Here is a 16,101-nt window from a genome sequence, read left to right as displayed (position 1 = left end):
ATTCCAAAGGTCGGAGAACTGATACATTTTCATCATAATGATGAGCATGTAGGTAAAGCTAAGTAATTTGAAATTCAGAAATTGGCTCATTCGGAATCAGAATAGCTGAAGTTTTTCTCATTGTAGCAACAAAACTTTGAAAGCTGGAACCTACTGTTATATAATTTTATTTAAAATGTTAAGATATGTCCTTGCTTTTAAAAATATGTACCACAGAGTCCCATTTTATATTGGACTTGTTTGTAAAGTAAAACGTATTAAGGCAAAAATTAAGATTTTCAAACTTATTCTTAAGAGTCCATTAGGTTGAAAACAAGTACAGGGTACATGGCTAAATATATATTTCTATTGGAGAGTGGTTTACTATCTCTTCTCAATATCAAGCTGTAAGTTTCGACTGGCTTCTAGGTATATTTAAGGTTCATGTTATAGAGACACAGATGTATAGAGCAGTCTTTGGGACTCTGTGGGAGAAGGTGAGGGTGGGATGATCTGAGAGAACAGCATTGAAATATGTATATTATAATATGTGAAACAGATCGCCAGTCCAGGCTCGATGCATGAGACAGGGTGCTCAGGACTGGTGCACTGGGATGACCCAGAGGGTTGGGATGGGGAGGGAGGTGGGAGGGGGGTTCAGGATGGGAAACACATGTACACCCATGGCTGATTCATGTCCATGTATGGCAAAAACCACTACAATATTGAAAAGTAATTAGCCTACAGTTAAAATAAATAAATTTAAAAAAATACAAAACACCTTGTATTTAAGGTTGATGTTGTACAAAAAAACAGAAAAAAAAAAACACCACAAAATGCACATCATGAGAAACTGACACTGCAAGAGACACAAGAGACAGGATATATGAACTGATGGAAGGAACGGCAAATTTATCTTTTTCACCTAACTTTTGGTTATAAGCTCATTTAGTAGAATATCAGACAGTATCAGTTCAGTTCAGTTCAGTCTCTCAGTCATGTCCGCCTCTTTGCCACCTCATCGACTGCAGCACGCCAGGCTTCCCTGTCCATCACCAACTCCCGGAGGTTGCTCAAACTCATGTCCACTGAGTCGGTGATGCCATTCAACCATCTGACCTTCTGTCATCCCCTTCTCCTCCTGCTTTCAATCTTTCCCAGAATCAGGATCTTTTCCAATGAGTCAGTTCTTTGCATCAGGTGGCCAAAGTATTGGAGCTTCAGCTTCAGCATAAGTCCTTCCAATGAATATTCAGGACTGATTTCGTTTAGGATGGATTGGTCGGATCTCCTTGCAGTCCAAGGAACTCTCAAGAGTCTTCTCCAACACCACAGTTCAAAAGCATCAATTCTCCAAGCCAGGTTTCAACAGTACATGAACCATGAACTTCTAGATATTCAAGCTGAATTTAGAAAGGGCAGAGGAACCAGATCAAATTGCCAAAATCTGTTGAATCATTGAAAAAGCAAGAGAGTTCCAGAAAATCATCCACTTCTGCTTTATTGACTATGCCAAAGCTGTTGACTGTGTGGATCACAACAAACTGTGGAAAATTCTTAAAGAGATGGGAATACCTGACCACCTTACCTGCCTCATGAGAAATCTGTATTCAGGTCAAGAAGCAATAGTTAAAACTAGACATGGAACAACAGACTGGTTCCAAATCGGGAAAGGAGTATGCTGCTGCTGCTGCTGCTAAGTCGCTTCAGTCGTGCCCAACTCTGTGCGACCCTATAGACGGCAGCCCACCAGGCTCCACCATCCCTGGGATTCTCCAGGCAAGAATACTGGAGTGGATTACCATTTCCTTCTCCAGTGCGTGAAAGGGAAAAGTGAAAGTGAAGTCGCTCAGTCGTGTCCGACTCTTAGCGACCCCAGGGACTGTAGCCTACAATGCTCCTCCGTCCATGGGATTTTCCAGGCAAGAGTACTGGAGTGCGGTGCCATTGCCTTCTCCGGAAAGGAGTATGTCAAGGCTATATATTGTCACCTTGCTTATTTAACTTATATGCAGACTACATCATGCAAAATGCTGGGCTGGATGAAGCACATGCCTGAATCAAGACTACTGGGAGAAATATAAATAACTTCAGATATGCAGATGACACCACCTTTATAGCAGAAAGCGAAGAAGAACTAAAAAGCCTCTTGATGAAAGTGAAAGAAGAAAGTGAAAAAGTTGCCTTAAAACTCGACATTCAGAAAACTAAGATCAGACAGTATAGCCTACATTATTTAAAGTTTGAAGTGAAGTGAAGTGAAGTCACTCAGTTGTGTCCGACTCTTTGCAACCCATGGACTATAGCCTACAAGGCTCCTCTGTCCATAGAATTTTCCAGGCAAGAGTACTGGAGTGGGTTACCATTTCTTTCTCCAGGGGATCTTCCCGACCCAGGGATGGAACCTGGGTCTCCCGCATTGCAGGCAGACACTTCACTGTCTGAGCCACCAGGGAAGCCCCAAAAGTTTACTTTTTTCTATATTTCTCTTTTTCCTAAAATCAGGTATTTGCATTCATGTAAGTGCATACATAGTGAGAATCCATGTATATCACATATACATTTCAGTGCAGTTCAGTCGCTCAGTTGTGTCCGACTCTTTGCGACCCCATGAATCGCAGCACACCAGGCCTCCATCACCAACTCCCGGAGTTTATCCAAACCCATGTCCATTGAGTCGGTGATGCCATCCAACCATCTCATCCTCTGTCGTCCGCTTCTCCTCCTGCCCCCAATCCTTCCCAGCATTAGGGTCTTTTCCAATGAGTCAGCTCTTCTCATGAGGTGGCCAAAGTATTGGAGTTTCAGCTTCAACATCAGTCCTTCCAATGAATACCCAAGACTGATCTCCTTTAGGATGGACTGGTTGGATCTCCTTGCAGTCCAAGGGACTCTCAAGAGTCTTCTCCAACACCACAGTTCAAAAGCATCAATTCTTCTGTGCTCAGCTTTCTTTAGAGTCCAACTCTCTCATCCATACATGACTACTGGAAAAACAATAGCCTTGACTAAACAGACCTTTGTTGGCAAAGTAATGTCTCTGCTTTTTAATATGCTGTCTAGGTTGGTCATAACTTTCCTTCTAAAGAGTAAGCGTCTTTTAATTTCATGGCTGCAATCACCATCTGCAGTGACTTTGGAGCCCATAAAAGTAAAGTCTCTCACTGTTTCCACTGTTCCCCATCTATTTGCCATGAAGTGATGGGACCAGATGCCATGATCTTAGTTTTCTGAATGTTGAGCGTTAAGTCAACTTTTTCACTCTCCTCTTTCACTTTCATCAAGAGGCTCTTGAGTTCTTCTTCACTTTCTGCCATAAGGGTGGTGTCATCTGCATAACGAAGGTTATTGATATTTCTCCCAGCAATCTTGATTCCAGCTTGTGCTTCATCCAGCCCAGCGTTTCTCATGATGTACTCTGTATATAAGTTTAATAAGCAGGGTGACAGTATACAGCCTTGACGTAGCACACAGTGCTGAGTGTCAATTGTGTCTCGGTAAAACTAGATGAAAAAAATTTGTAAATGCATGGATTTGTGAATTTCTTTTGGCTTCTTAGCAGATGATTTTGTTTATATTCTGTTCCTTATCTATGTTTCAGGTAGTTGGTGTGCTTAGATAAGTATGTCCTGCTGAAATTAGTTTTATTGATCAAACAAAACTGATCCTTAAATTTTGGTCTTTTCTCAAATTATTAATGGATCATAAACTTAGAAAATGTTTTCACTTTAATTTTTATCACTTTATTAATTTTTTGTCAATAAAATGCCATTATGTTTCAAGGTTTTATACTATCAACCTTTCCTTTAGTTCTCTGAGTTTGCTTTTTCAGATTTCAGGTATTTAACAGATATCTAAGTTTATATTAAATGGTATATTATCTATAAAAAAAAGTAATCTGAAACTCTGGATCCACTTTTGGAAATGAATAAGATAATTTTGAACCTGCTAATGTCTCAGGGTCAAATTTCATGATTTATTATTTTAAATAAAGAATTGAATGTGGCTCCAGATAGATGAATTAGCTGGACAAAGCAATGCTTTTCCTAGTAAGCCGTCAACTAGAAAAACATTTTGAAAAAGATTAGAACTGAACTAAGTTACTTATTAGGTTAAAATAAGTTCTCTCAATCATCAATTCTTCTTTTTTAAAATCTGAACAGCAATCATATAAATTGACATAATACATTAAGTTATAATTAATTAATGGAATTTATATTCTAGTTTATAAAAAAAGTTTAAATTTAAAATATACTCAATCTAAAATTTTATGAAGAGGCACATCAAAAAGAACATTTTATATGGCCAATATCTTAACATATAATTCTAATTTTAACTCTTGCAAACATGCATTTAATTATTCTCAGCTGCCCTATCCAATAATGATTGGGTAAATTGGATTCCAGTAACATCTTTTGCCATAAGTTGTGATTCAAAAAAAAGTTGTGACTCAACCTTTTCATTTAATGCCTGAACACCAGGTTTTTATTACAATTAATATTCTTGCTTAAGAGAGAAGAATGTTAAATGGGTGGAAGCTGGCTCTTGGATTATTAAGTAGGACAATGTGGAAATAAAATGCTATAGAAAAATATGTTTGTGTGTATTTTAACATAATCTTGTCTATCTTATAAGATCAAATGGACACCAATCAAAGTAGATTCTCCAGAACATAATTTTTAAAACTGAAAATCAATTAGATGTCGAAATTATAGAAAGTCGTATATGACAAAGTACTTTTCCAAGCTTGACTGTGAAAGTTCAATAATGTGTAGACAGAGACTTAGACAAGATCATTGCTACCAGCTTCTGAAATGCATATAACACAATCTAATACAGTGTTGAGGATCAGGGCATCTGTTCGTCTTGCATATCTGCCCTGCTGGAGGGAGCAGCAGTCAGACCAGTGGAGAGATCACAGTTGCTGAGCAACGGTTCCGTCACTGGACAGGCTCTTTGCTTTGCTTTGGTGCAAAGACAAGGAGTATATATATTTTTATATACACTAAAACAAGTCTATCACGGAACAGAAGATTAGCAATAGCAAAGAATTCTATGGTACAGTATGAAGATTACAATTACTGATCTTTAGAGAAAATACATGCAGTCATACCAATGTGAAAGGAGATAATTTGGCTGTGAATTGTACTGACACTGTGCATTTATAAATGATTGCTCTGTATGCAGAAAAGGACCAAAATTAGGCTAGTAAAATATTTTCTTAGAGTCTAAATGATTGCATCTTTCCTTTCCTAACCTGTTCATCAGACTGCGTGCTGTGAAGAGATCACACATGTGGTGGTGTGGGGATGATTCAAATCACTTTTCAATTTGAAAGCACATTATGGTTTCTGTTAAATAGGGACATGGATAGTTGGGAATGCTCTGGATTAATGTCTAATTTACTCTATTTGCCTTTCTTCTTATAACTGGACAACTACTTGTAGTCTCATAATTTTTGAATCATCACCCATGAGTCTTAGGTCTTTAGAATGAACTTCCTGAATCCTTATTATTCGTTCACAAATGTAAAGAATGGGGTGCATTGGCCAAATCTCCATATGCAAACCAGGTGGAAATTAAATGATCTAATGTAACAAAGGAACAAAATGAAATTATTTCTCGCAGTATCCTTTGTTTGTCTATTCTTAACTACCATCTTAGAGAAGTGTAAATTAAAAGTCAAAATGATTTATTTCAGAAACTAAATAAATAGACCACACTGCTGCTTTTTCATTTCATTGTGTACCTTCACTTCTGGTATTTTTTTCTCCCTCTGAAAGCGCTATTTCAACAAGACCATGTAAATGTCTATAATTGCGAGAGAAAATGTTAATATAACATTTACACAGTTCAACAGCTTCAAAGCTGTTTCAGTGACTATGCTTAAAAGGAAACTTACACGCAGAGGCCCCAAGTCCACATAAATGATAGTTTAGTGGGACATTTGGTGACAGAGCCTTGAAAACAGAAACAAAAAGGAAGGGAAATCAAACAGCCCCATCTTCCAGCCTAATTCAAGCCATTTAGAAGCTCTGTGCTTAAGCCTGGGATTACCAGTGATACTATCTACTTCAGCTTTGCTGTTCAGGAAGAAATGTCCCTCTTATTAAAGAAAAAAGGTGAAAAAGAAAGGGGGGAAAAGAAAATAGTTTAAAGCCAAGTAATTCAGGCTTGCATAAATCTTTAATGGGTTGTGTCTTCATATGATTGGCTGTGCGTTCTTTCCTCTGCCCAGGGGAAACACTATATGTCTTAGAAGAGAATAATAGTAACTCCATCTTGTGTGTTATATGATATCTTCAAGTAATCCTGAGGATTTTGGCTTTGTCTGCTGTAAACAAAAGGCCACCCATACATAATGTGTCTGGGCTATTCCAGACTCCTCACCTTAGCAGGTGACACCCATAAGATGGACGTGGGCAACTAAGCCCATATGTAGCTGGAGGCAGTTTTGCTCCCAAGACAACTCAGGAGATGTAAAAACAAATAGCACATTTCTCTTCTTATAAGAACAAAGTGTGATCAGCACCCTGTAGTTGTGTCAATTTTCTGGCTTTTCTTAGGAGTAAGAATGAAACACCGTTCTTACGCTTTGCTTTGTGAACTGATGAGGAAAAACCATGCCATAGATTTGTTCATTGAAAATGTACAAATGATTCCAAGCCCTCTATGTCAGACTGCAAAAACAAAAGAGAAATTAAGGAAAAAAGTATCCATCATTTACATGTTAAGATTTTAGTGAAGATTTATAAAAGTTACTTGGAAAAGTCTATTTTATCATCATTCTTTTTGGTTTGTTTTTCTGGGGATATGTTTACTGAATGGATAAGCTTCCTAACTGATGGATTTATTCACCCAACAAATTGTACCTATTTCATATAGAAACTTTCTTCCACTCTGACAATATGAGAAAGCTTTGACTTTTAGATGGACTTATTACACAGGCTAACATGGTAATATTTTAAATCTTAGAGTCAAAACGAATCTGCTCAATTTCTTTATCATCTCTGATGCAGTATTAGTTTTCAGCAATTCTATGGTTACTCATTACATTGCAAATAAATAAGCATGCCTTTATTTCACTATTCATTTAAGCAGTGCCAACAAATGCGGGGAGGAGGGGGTACTTCCTTAGTTGACTGGCTAAAGCCAATCATTTAAAAACTAGGTCTTATAGTAAAGAGTATTTTGAAAGAAGGCCAAAACATAGTTTCTGCTCTTCAGTAAAAATTGCAAGTTTTTTCTAGGATACATTTAATTTTATGCACAAGTGCATGTTTATTTTTATTTCAGATTCCCAGAGAAGTTTTTGTATGAGGTAGAAAAGAAATATGCATTGTCATATCGACTCTCAATGAGAGGGTAAATTACAGTTTTGAACCAACTAATCGATATAACAGAAGACAAGATGCTCATCAACAAACACAGATAATAATTCTAAATATTGAAAATTTGCTGCAATGTGTAATATATTGTGGCAAATATAGTAGCTGAAAAATAAAGTAGTTGGTAAAAGAGAAAATGGATTCAGAGAGATACTATTATTGTTATTTTTAACGTGGGTTTAAAGCATCCATTTCACAATATATTTCTGAGTAGAGTGATTATCTTTATACTGTGCTTCTTAGTTACCAGAGTTATATGAATTGATTCACTCTTAGACTACACATCATGAACTAATAAAATAAAATGACCAACCAATTCTTCAACAGATCAAGTTGCTTGATTTTTACTCAATCTCCCATATTTAAGTTTCACAAATTTTAAAAAGTTCCCAAAGAGGATCAGGACATAAAAATGGCCCAATCATATTACGACCATGTGACTAATGTGTTAATGTATTTTTATATGACCCTTAATTAAATGGGAAAATATATAGAAAGGTTAAGGTTAACCTTTCTTCTTCCCTGGAAAAGGAAACGTTAAGGTTTTAGCATGCTCCATGTTCTCCTAGGCTCTGCTGTCTTTCCTTCATTCATACCACTGTCCAAACCACCTTTGAATTCATTTCTATGTTCTGCCTATATTGCTGGCTAGGACTGTTTTATACAGTTTACAAAGGGTGCCCCCTCATACAAGTGTAGTTTATAAATATATTGTAGGCATTATTTTTGTGGTTTTGATCATAAAAGTGAGATGAAACTTAAACCAAAACACTCATTTTCCCTACATATGTATTATATATAATGAGAACTTCAATAATTATTATATGAAGTAAAGAAGGGACATTTGATCAATTGAGAAATTATTATGTCTTCACTCTGGAAAGTAGATCTGGAAGATACAAAATAGAAAGTAAAGATATGAATCCACTTTATTGTTAGTTATTTCAATAAAGTTAATATATAAATGATAAAAACAATACATATTAGAATTATTAGCTTTGACATTAGAACAGATGTGGGGCATAATTCACATGTTATTATTTCTCTACACGATCTTTTCACTGAGATAACTAAAAAAATAATGTCTACTGTTCATGAGAAAGGCTTTCCATGTGACACTAGTGGTAAAGAACCCACCTGCCAATGCAGGAGACATAAGAGACATGTGTTTGATCCCTGGGTCAGGAAGGTCCCCTGGAGAAGGAAATGGTAACCCCTCCCATATTCTTGCCTGGAGAATCCCATGAACAGAGGAGCCTGGTAAGCTATAGTCCATCGGGTTGCAAAGAGTCAGACATGACTGAAGTGACTTAGCATGCACATTCATTATAAACCTCATATTATCCAAACAATCTATCAGACATTCTGATTAAAAGGAATATTATAAGATATCGAATACTTGCTGTCATTGATGGATATAAACAAGGATAATTTTAGCTGCTGTAACAAATGTTCAAGATTTCAGGGGCATAACACAATAGGGATTTATTTTTTCTCACATCACAGTTCAGTATAGAGATGCCAAGTTAGTAGGTAACTTTTTCATGATTAGGCAGGTTTTCAGGCTCCTAACAACTAAAGGCTCCAATAATTCTTGAGGCTAGGATCTCTTTGTGCTCTGCACCTAGCCAGGGAAAGGGACAGAGAGCCTGCAGGACACTAATCTTAAAAGTGCTTTCCACTTCTGCTCTTGCCCTGTTGTAAGATCTAGTGCTGAGATCTCATTGAATGTTCATGCTAAGTCGCTTCAGCCATGTCTGACTCTTTGCAGTCCCATGGACTATAGCCCGCCAGGCTCCTCTGTCCGTGATTCTCCAAGCAAGAATACTGGAGTGGATTGCCATTTCCTTTTCCAGGGAATCTTTCCAACCCAGGGATCGAACCCACATTTCTTATGTCTCCTGCTTTGGCAGGCGAGTTCTTTACCACTAACACCACCTGGGAAGCCCTTCAGTAAATGTGAGGCATCTCTAAACTAGAGTTCCTGGCTGATAGCTGCCTCCCAGAGACTGCTTGACACTATGGATATTTAAATCAGACAGCTATCTGTCTCTGGCACATATGATATAGTGCTGGTAACTCCATATTCACTGTACATTTCAGTCCCTTACAAGCGATTTGACCTTGAAATTATTGTTTCTTATTTTACAAAAGAGTAAACTTAAGCTCAGAGAAGTTATTTGCATAAGTAAAAATTTGAACTCAGGTCTAACAATAAAAAAATCATGTTCAATAATTATGATATATGTTATCAAATTATAAGACATATAATTATTTCCAATACTGATACTAATAATATTAATCAAATTTGAACTTTTTTTATGGATTTGGCACTGTTCTAAATATTACTCGGGGATGCCTTCTCTGAAAACCCTTGATTCCTCACTGGCACCTTCTCTTCCTACAACTGCCATCACCAATTTCAACCAAATGACATAACAATCATTTGTTAAGCAGAACACTAATGACTTTTTATGACTTTACAAACACAAGTGGGACACCTGTTGTAAGCACAAGGGAGATCAAATATGCCACTTCTCTCTTCCTCTCAGACACAGCACTAGATCTGGAGAAGATCTTAAAGGCAGTTTGGTCTCAACATCCAGCAAATGTAAGTTCTTTATGATTTCTGGGTAAATATTCCTAGTAATGGAACCTATCAACTCACAAGATAACCTCCAGGTTTTGATGGAAAATACTTAGAATCATAGAGTCACATAAATCAGTCTAAGTGAAGTCTACACTTTTTTCTGCTGTGTTAGTCTTACAGGTTGAGATCTATGAGATCAGCTTCCAAATTTTGTATCTGTGAAAGTGTAGGCCATGAGTCTTTAAAAGATCAATTTGCCAAAAATCCATAACTGATTTTTCTGGAACCTCAATGCTGGCTGGCCCTGTCCTTGGAAATACTGAAAGCAATTAAAATTTTGTATCTACTTGACAGATTATTATTGTTCTTAAAAGCAACTAACTTGTTTTCTTTAATTCTTTTCTTCTCCAAAATAAGCAATTTTCTCATAGTTGCTTATAAAAAATCCTTTCAAGTATTGATGATTTGGACAGTTCTTTGTTTTTCGATGTCTCATAAATGCCCTTCCTTATAACACTGAACTCAAATTGTGGATTGACCAGGGCAAGATATAGGAGAAATAATTTCAATTTATTGTTTGACTCTCTTATGTTAATTAAATTTAAAATTAAGTTAGTTTTGTTTTGTTTTTTACTCTAGATTTCCTGGATGGCTACTCATGATATAGTTCCATAATATTTTTCCTCTGTCCTCTTCCTAAAAATGGTATCTGGATAGATAAGGCATTGTCAGACTCATGTTAGATAGCAAAACTATGGATGGTGCTGTGGTCTTTCATGAAGAGACATATACTGTCTTTTTCAAATCCATACAATCTACAACACCAAGAGCGAAGGTCAACATAAACTATGGAACTCGTGTGATTATGATGCGTCAACATGGGTTCATCAGTGTAATAAATGTACCATTCTGGTGAGAGATTTTGAAAATGGGGGAGGCTATCCTAGTGTGAGGACAGGGGGATGTAAGAAATCTCTGTTTTCCTTTCAATTTTTCCATGAACATAAAACTTCTGTATAGAAATAGTTTTTATTAGAAAAAAAAACTGACTATTCAAATTTTCTTGGCTTCCCTGGTGGTTCAGTGGTAAAGAATCTGTCTACTACTGCATGATACAAGGGTTTGATCCCGGGTCAGGACGATCCCTGAAGAAGGAAATGGAAACTCTCACCGGTATTCTTGCCTGGGAAATTCCACAGACAGAGGAGCCTGGTGAGTTACAGTCCATGGTGTCGGACATGACTTAGCAACTAAGCAACAACACAGTTTTCTTAGAATAAGTCTTGTTGACCATTCTGTGTCTATATTCTTAGGTAAAAAAGATATACTCTGTCAATAGGAGGCTCAATTTTAAAAAATTATCACATTTTTCTTGAATCAAAGCTTTTAATGTATTTTCTATTTTCGTGCTTTTGTTGTTGTTATGATTTTTTATGTGGGATTTTCTGTGCCTGTCTTCAATGACTATCAACATCCTTTTAATTATTTTCTTCTTTTTTTCCTAAGGTAACATTGATTTATAACATTATATAAGTCTCATGTGTACAACATTTTGTTTCCACTCCTGTATACACTGGGGACTTCCCAGATAGTGCTAGTGGTAAAGAATCTGCCTGCCAATGCAGTAGACTCAAGAGACGTGGATTAGATCTCTAGGTTGAGAAGATCCTCTGGAGTAGGGAATGGCAACTCACTCCAGTATTCTTGTGTAGAAAATTCCATGGACAGAGGAACCTGGTAGTCTACAGTCCATGGAGCTGCAAAGAGTTGAACATGACTCATGACTGAGCACACACACCTGTATACACTACAGCACGGTCACTACCAAATATTTAGTTTCCACCTGTCACCATACAGTTGACCTCCTTTACCTATTTCATCCTCTGTCTCATCTACTTGCTGGTAACTTCCACTGTGTTCTCTGTTTCTACATGTTTGTTTTTGTTTAGTGTTGGTTGTTCATTTGTTTGTTTGTTTTACATTCCACATGTGAGAGAGATCACATATTTGTCTTTTTCCACTTGGCTTGTTTCACTTAGCATAATACCCTCAAGATCCATCCATGTTATTGCAAATGGTAAGATCTAATCATTTTATGGCTGAGTAGTATTCCATCATGTCACATCTTTATCTGTTCATCCATCAATGGGCACTTATGTTGTTTCTATATCATGGCTTTTGTAAAGAATGCTGCAATGAACATAGGGGTGCATATATTTTTTCTAATTAACATTTTTGTATTTTTCAGATAAATAACCAGAAGTGTCTAATTAACATTTTTGTATTTTTCAGATAAATAACCAGAAGTGGAATAGTTGGATCATATGGTAATCCTATTCTTAACTTTATGAAGAATCTATATACTATTTCCCATAGTGGCTGCACCAATTTACATTCTCAACCGTGTCTGAATGTTCCCTATTGCCACACCCTCTCCAATGCTTGTTTTCCCTTTTAGATAATAACCATTCTAACAGTCATGAGATGATACTCTATGTGGTAACTGATTTAACAGCATGATATTGGCATAAAAACAGATACATAGATCAATGGAACAAAACTGAAAGCCCAGAAATAAACCCACACATTTATAGACAATAAATGTATGATAAAGGAGCAAAGAACACAATGGAGAAAAGATTGTCTCTTCAGTAAATGATGTTGAGAATATTGGACAATCACAATCAAAAAGAAAAACTATACCGTATCTCACCCCCCACACAAAAATCAACTCAAAACTTGGATGTAAGACCTGAGACTATAAAATTGCTAGAAGAAAACACACAGTATGCTCTTTGATATTGCTCTTAACAATATCACAGGCAAGGAAGACAGAAGCAAAAATAAATGAATGGGACTAAATTAAAATGTTTAATTAAACTATATTAAACTAAAAATCTTCTGCACAGCAAAGGCAGCCGTTAACAAAACTAAAAGACAACCTACTGAATGGGAGAAAATTTTTGCAAATCATACAGCCAGCAAGAGGTTAATATACAAAATATATAAAGAACTCATACAACTTAATAACCAAAAAAAAAAGCACAATTAAAAATATAGGCAATGGAGCTGAGTATACGTTTTCCGAAGAAGACATACAGATGGTCAACAGGCACATGAAAATATATTGTGTCACTTTATCATTTCTTTTAAGAAAACTAAAGTTTCTACTTTTGACTTTTTATTTCTCATAAGGCATTATTTGTTTTGTAATATATGTTTCTGTGTTTATTCTTTTTTTTTATTTTTCACTCCTTAAGGGATGTTTTTCTCATTTATTTCTAATTCTATTTTATCACCTCCTTTCTTTTTTTTTTTTTAAATTCTGATCTATAGAATACTTTCACCTCTTATCATTTTCTTAACATCCACAACGTACTAAAGACGGCTACAATTTCTTTGACGCTCCTCTGGTTGGTGCTAGGAGTGATGGTAAGGACTATGTCCCTTTTCTGCCTTCTTTGAGTCCCAAACCGCTTTGTAAGAAATATTACCCCTGGATCTGTGAAAAATTCAAGCCAAATTGACAGGATCTTAAGGGTGAGATTCCGTTAGGAAAGAGAGCACCAAAGAGCACCAAGGTGATGGACATGTGTGCGAATGAAGAAGCCATCTTGGGATTGCATTTTCCAGCTCTATTTGCTCTATCTGATGCCACATGGATCAGAGACAAACTGTCCTGACCAGGTTTCCCCAAATTCCTGACCCATGAAATCACATGGGTGATTTTGAGCCACTACATTTTTGGATAGTTCACTACCTATCAATAGATAACCAAAACAATTTCTTTCAGCTCCTTTTGAAATACTTGTGCTGTGCTTAGTTGCTCAGTTGTGTCCGACTCTTTGTGACCCCGTGGGCTGTAGCCCACCGGGCTCCTCTGTCCGTGGGATTATTCAGGCAAGAATACAGGAATGGGTTGCCGTGCCCTCCTCCAGAGGATCCTCCTTACCCACGGATTGAACTCACCTGTCTTATGTCTCCTGCATTGGCAGAGGTGTTCTTTACTGTTAGAGCTACCTGGAAAGCCCATAGGAATTAATCCTCTGCTCCTTACAGTCTTTTTGTTTGTTTGTTTTTAAATAATATCTTTGTATGAGATTTGACTTCCAAACTCCATTGTTTTTCCTTTTTACACTAATTTAGTTTTCTTGATAGGTTCTCAAGGTTTTTCCAACACTAGAGAGTTTCCTCCTCTGATGTTTTCATGCCATATTAAAATATCTGGCAGCTGTTTTATTTATTTATTTATTTATTTATTTTTTGGTGGTATCTTGGATGTGTTCTCTCACCTCGCTTTTTCTAGGATTCTCTCTTTCCTTTGTCTTTGCTCTTCTATTCTGCTCAATTTTGATTCCACTCTTGGCACTTTCCCTTAAATGTGATGCCTTCTGTAAGGAAGCCAAAGCGTCAGTTTCAAAAGTTCATGGGGTCAACCTGTGACAGCTCCTTTAGACTGGACTTCTTGCACTTATTGGGATTAAAGAGGGTAAAACCTAGTCAGTTCACTGGTCCACGATGCTTGTTATCAACTGGGTTCTCTTGCTACAGGTCTGCCTGACACTGTCTTGATTTCCTCTGCTTTTTCCTTCACAGATACTGCTAACAGCAGATCTTGGAAGTACTGATGGTTCCTTGTTTAATATTTCTATTTTGTTTTGAGGGACATACCTCATCACCTAGTTTTTCATGTATACTGTTCAAATGTTGTTGGTTTTGCTCTCTAGTTAATCTTTCTGTTTTCACATGGGAGTCAGGAAGATCCCCAAACTGCTGCCACCACCTCCACCATCTTTCCATAATCCACACATAATATACTCAATTGTAGAATTATGTGCTCATTTTCAAAAAATAAGTTCTTTTTAAAAATAATCTATTTTGCTTATACAAGAGATCTCACTGTACTGAAGGTTTACTCCTCACAGGTAGATATATAATTCTCCTGCATTTAAGTTTGTTCCAAGAGTAATATACAAATATAATAGAGACTAGTTAAGCATCTAATTAACTAATTTTATTTATCTTAGAATTTAGAAGAGTTTTCCAAGGAAGATTAGAATGGGGTCTTGTAAAATAAATTGTGTAAGGATTTGTTACTGCTGTCTTTTCTTTTACCTCGAGGAAAGGATTTATGTACAAAACTATTTCATTTACTTAGAGCCTCAGCAAAGTACTACAGTAATTCAATTCCACAAGTTTGTGGTGAGAATGATGGCATTCTGTCCACAAAAACACTTTTATAAAGTAGAGGTGATCTAGTATTTTTTTCTTTTAATTAGCGAGCATTTATTGACCAATTACTGTGTGCAATTCTTTATACCCAACATAATGAAAGTTTAAAAGAATGGCAGAATCTTTGTCTTCAAGCACTCCAAAAACTGATAAATGAAATTAACATTTATGTAATTGTCAATAATATAATTGAGAATGACAGGTTGAAAACTAGTTCAGTATTTATAAAGACATCCCCCTCAAATATAGAACAGCTACATAATAATGACTGGGAAAAGTATCAAAATGACCAACTTAGACTGATTATAAATTTATTTAATAGATGTGCACACTTACATAGAGTATTAAAATATTTAGATACACTATGCCTCAGTGTTTTCATTTGTAAAATGTAAGTTCTCACAATTTTGAAGAGGTATCATTTTATACTTCTATGACTTCTTAGTAGATACCTAAGTTGTATATATACCCTGAATAATCTTAAACTCCTAATTTCCTGTGTGCAGCAATTGACAGAAAGTAGACAAAGCAGTCTGGATTTCTCGTATGTTTTCCTGTATATACGTATGCTCAGAAGCACATATTTTCTATTTGGATAATAAGCAGATTTTTAAACTTTTTCTAGTCCATTTGTAGCAGAATCACAATCTTGGAAAACTAATGCTTGTTTGAATTTACAAATTCTTTCTATAATCCTTCCTCTAGATTTTTATTCTAGTAATTATGAGTCATTTGACTTTGATATAGTTACCTTATTAACCAAGTACACTGTCTCCAAAGAACCTAGAATTCTCTACATACTAACGATAACTTCCACCATGAGTGCTTCAATCTGTGACCTGACCAGTGATCTCAGAAGCATAAGGGATAAAAAATAGATCACCCTTGATTAAATCAATCATTTAATCAACA

At 36.3% G+C, this 16,101-nt stretch overlaps 1 long non-coding RNA gene across 1 annotated transcript; it reads left to right on the top strand.

Moving 5' to 3' along the window:
* Positions 1-9,855: 9,855 nt before the first annotated feature.
* Positions 9,856-15,551, top strand: LOC145504209 (uncharacterized). Its single transcript, XR_014052145.1, has 3 exons — positions 9,856-9,978; positions 11,042-11,169; positions 12,250-15,551. It is a non-coding gene; the product is annotated as an uncharacterized LOC145504209 (long non-coding RNA).
* The last annotated feature ends 550 nt before the right edge of the window (positions 15,552-16,101 follow it).

The sequence above is a fragment of the Giraffa tippelskirchi genome, chromosome 1, assembly GCF_054371585.1.
Source record: "Giraffa tippelskirchi isolate mGirTip1 chromosome 1, T2T-mGirTip1v1.2.pri, whole genome shotgun sequence".
NCBI lineage: Eukaryota > Metazoa > Chordata > Mammalia > Artiodactyla > Giraffidae > Giraffa > Giraffa tippelskirchi.
Note: the sequence above shows the minus strand (reverse complement) of the source record. Positions and strands in the feature narration are given on the sequence as shown.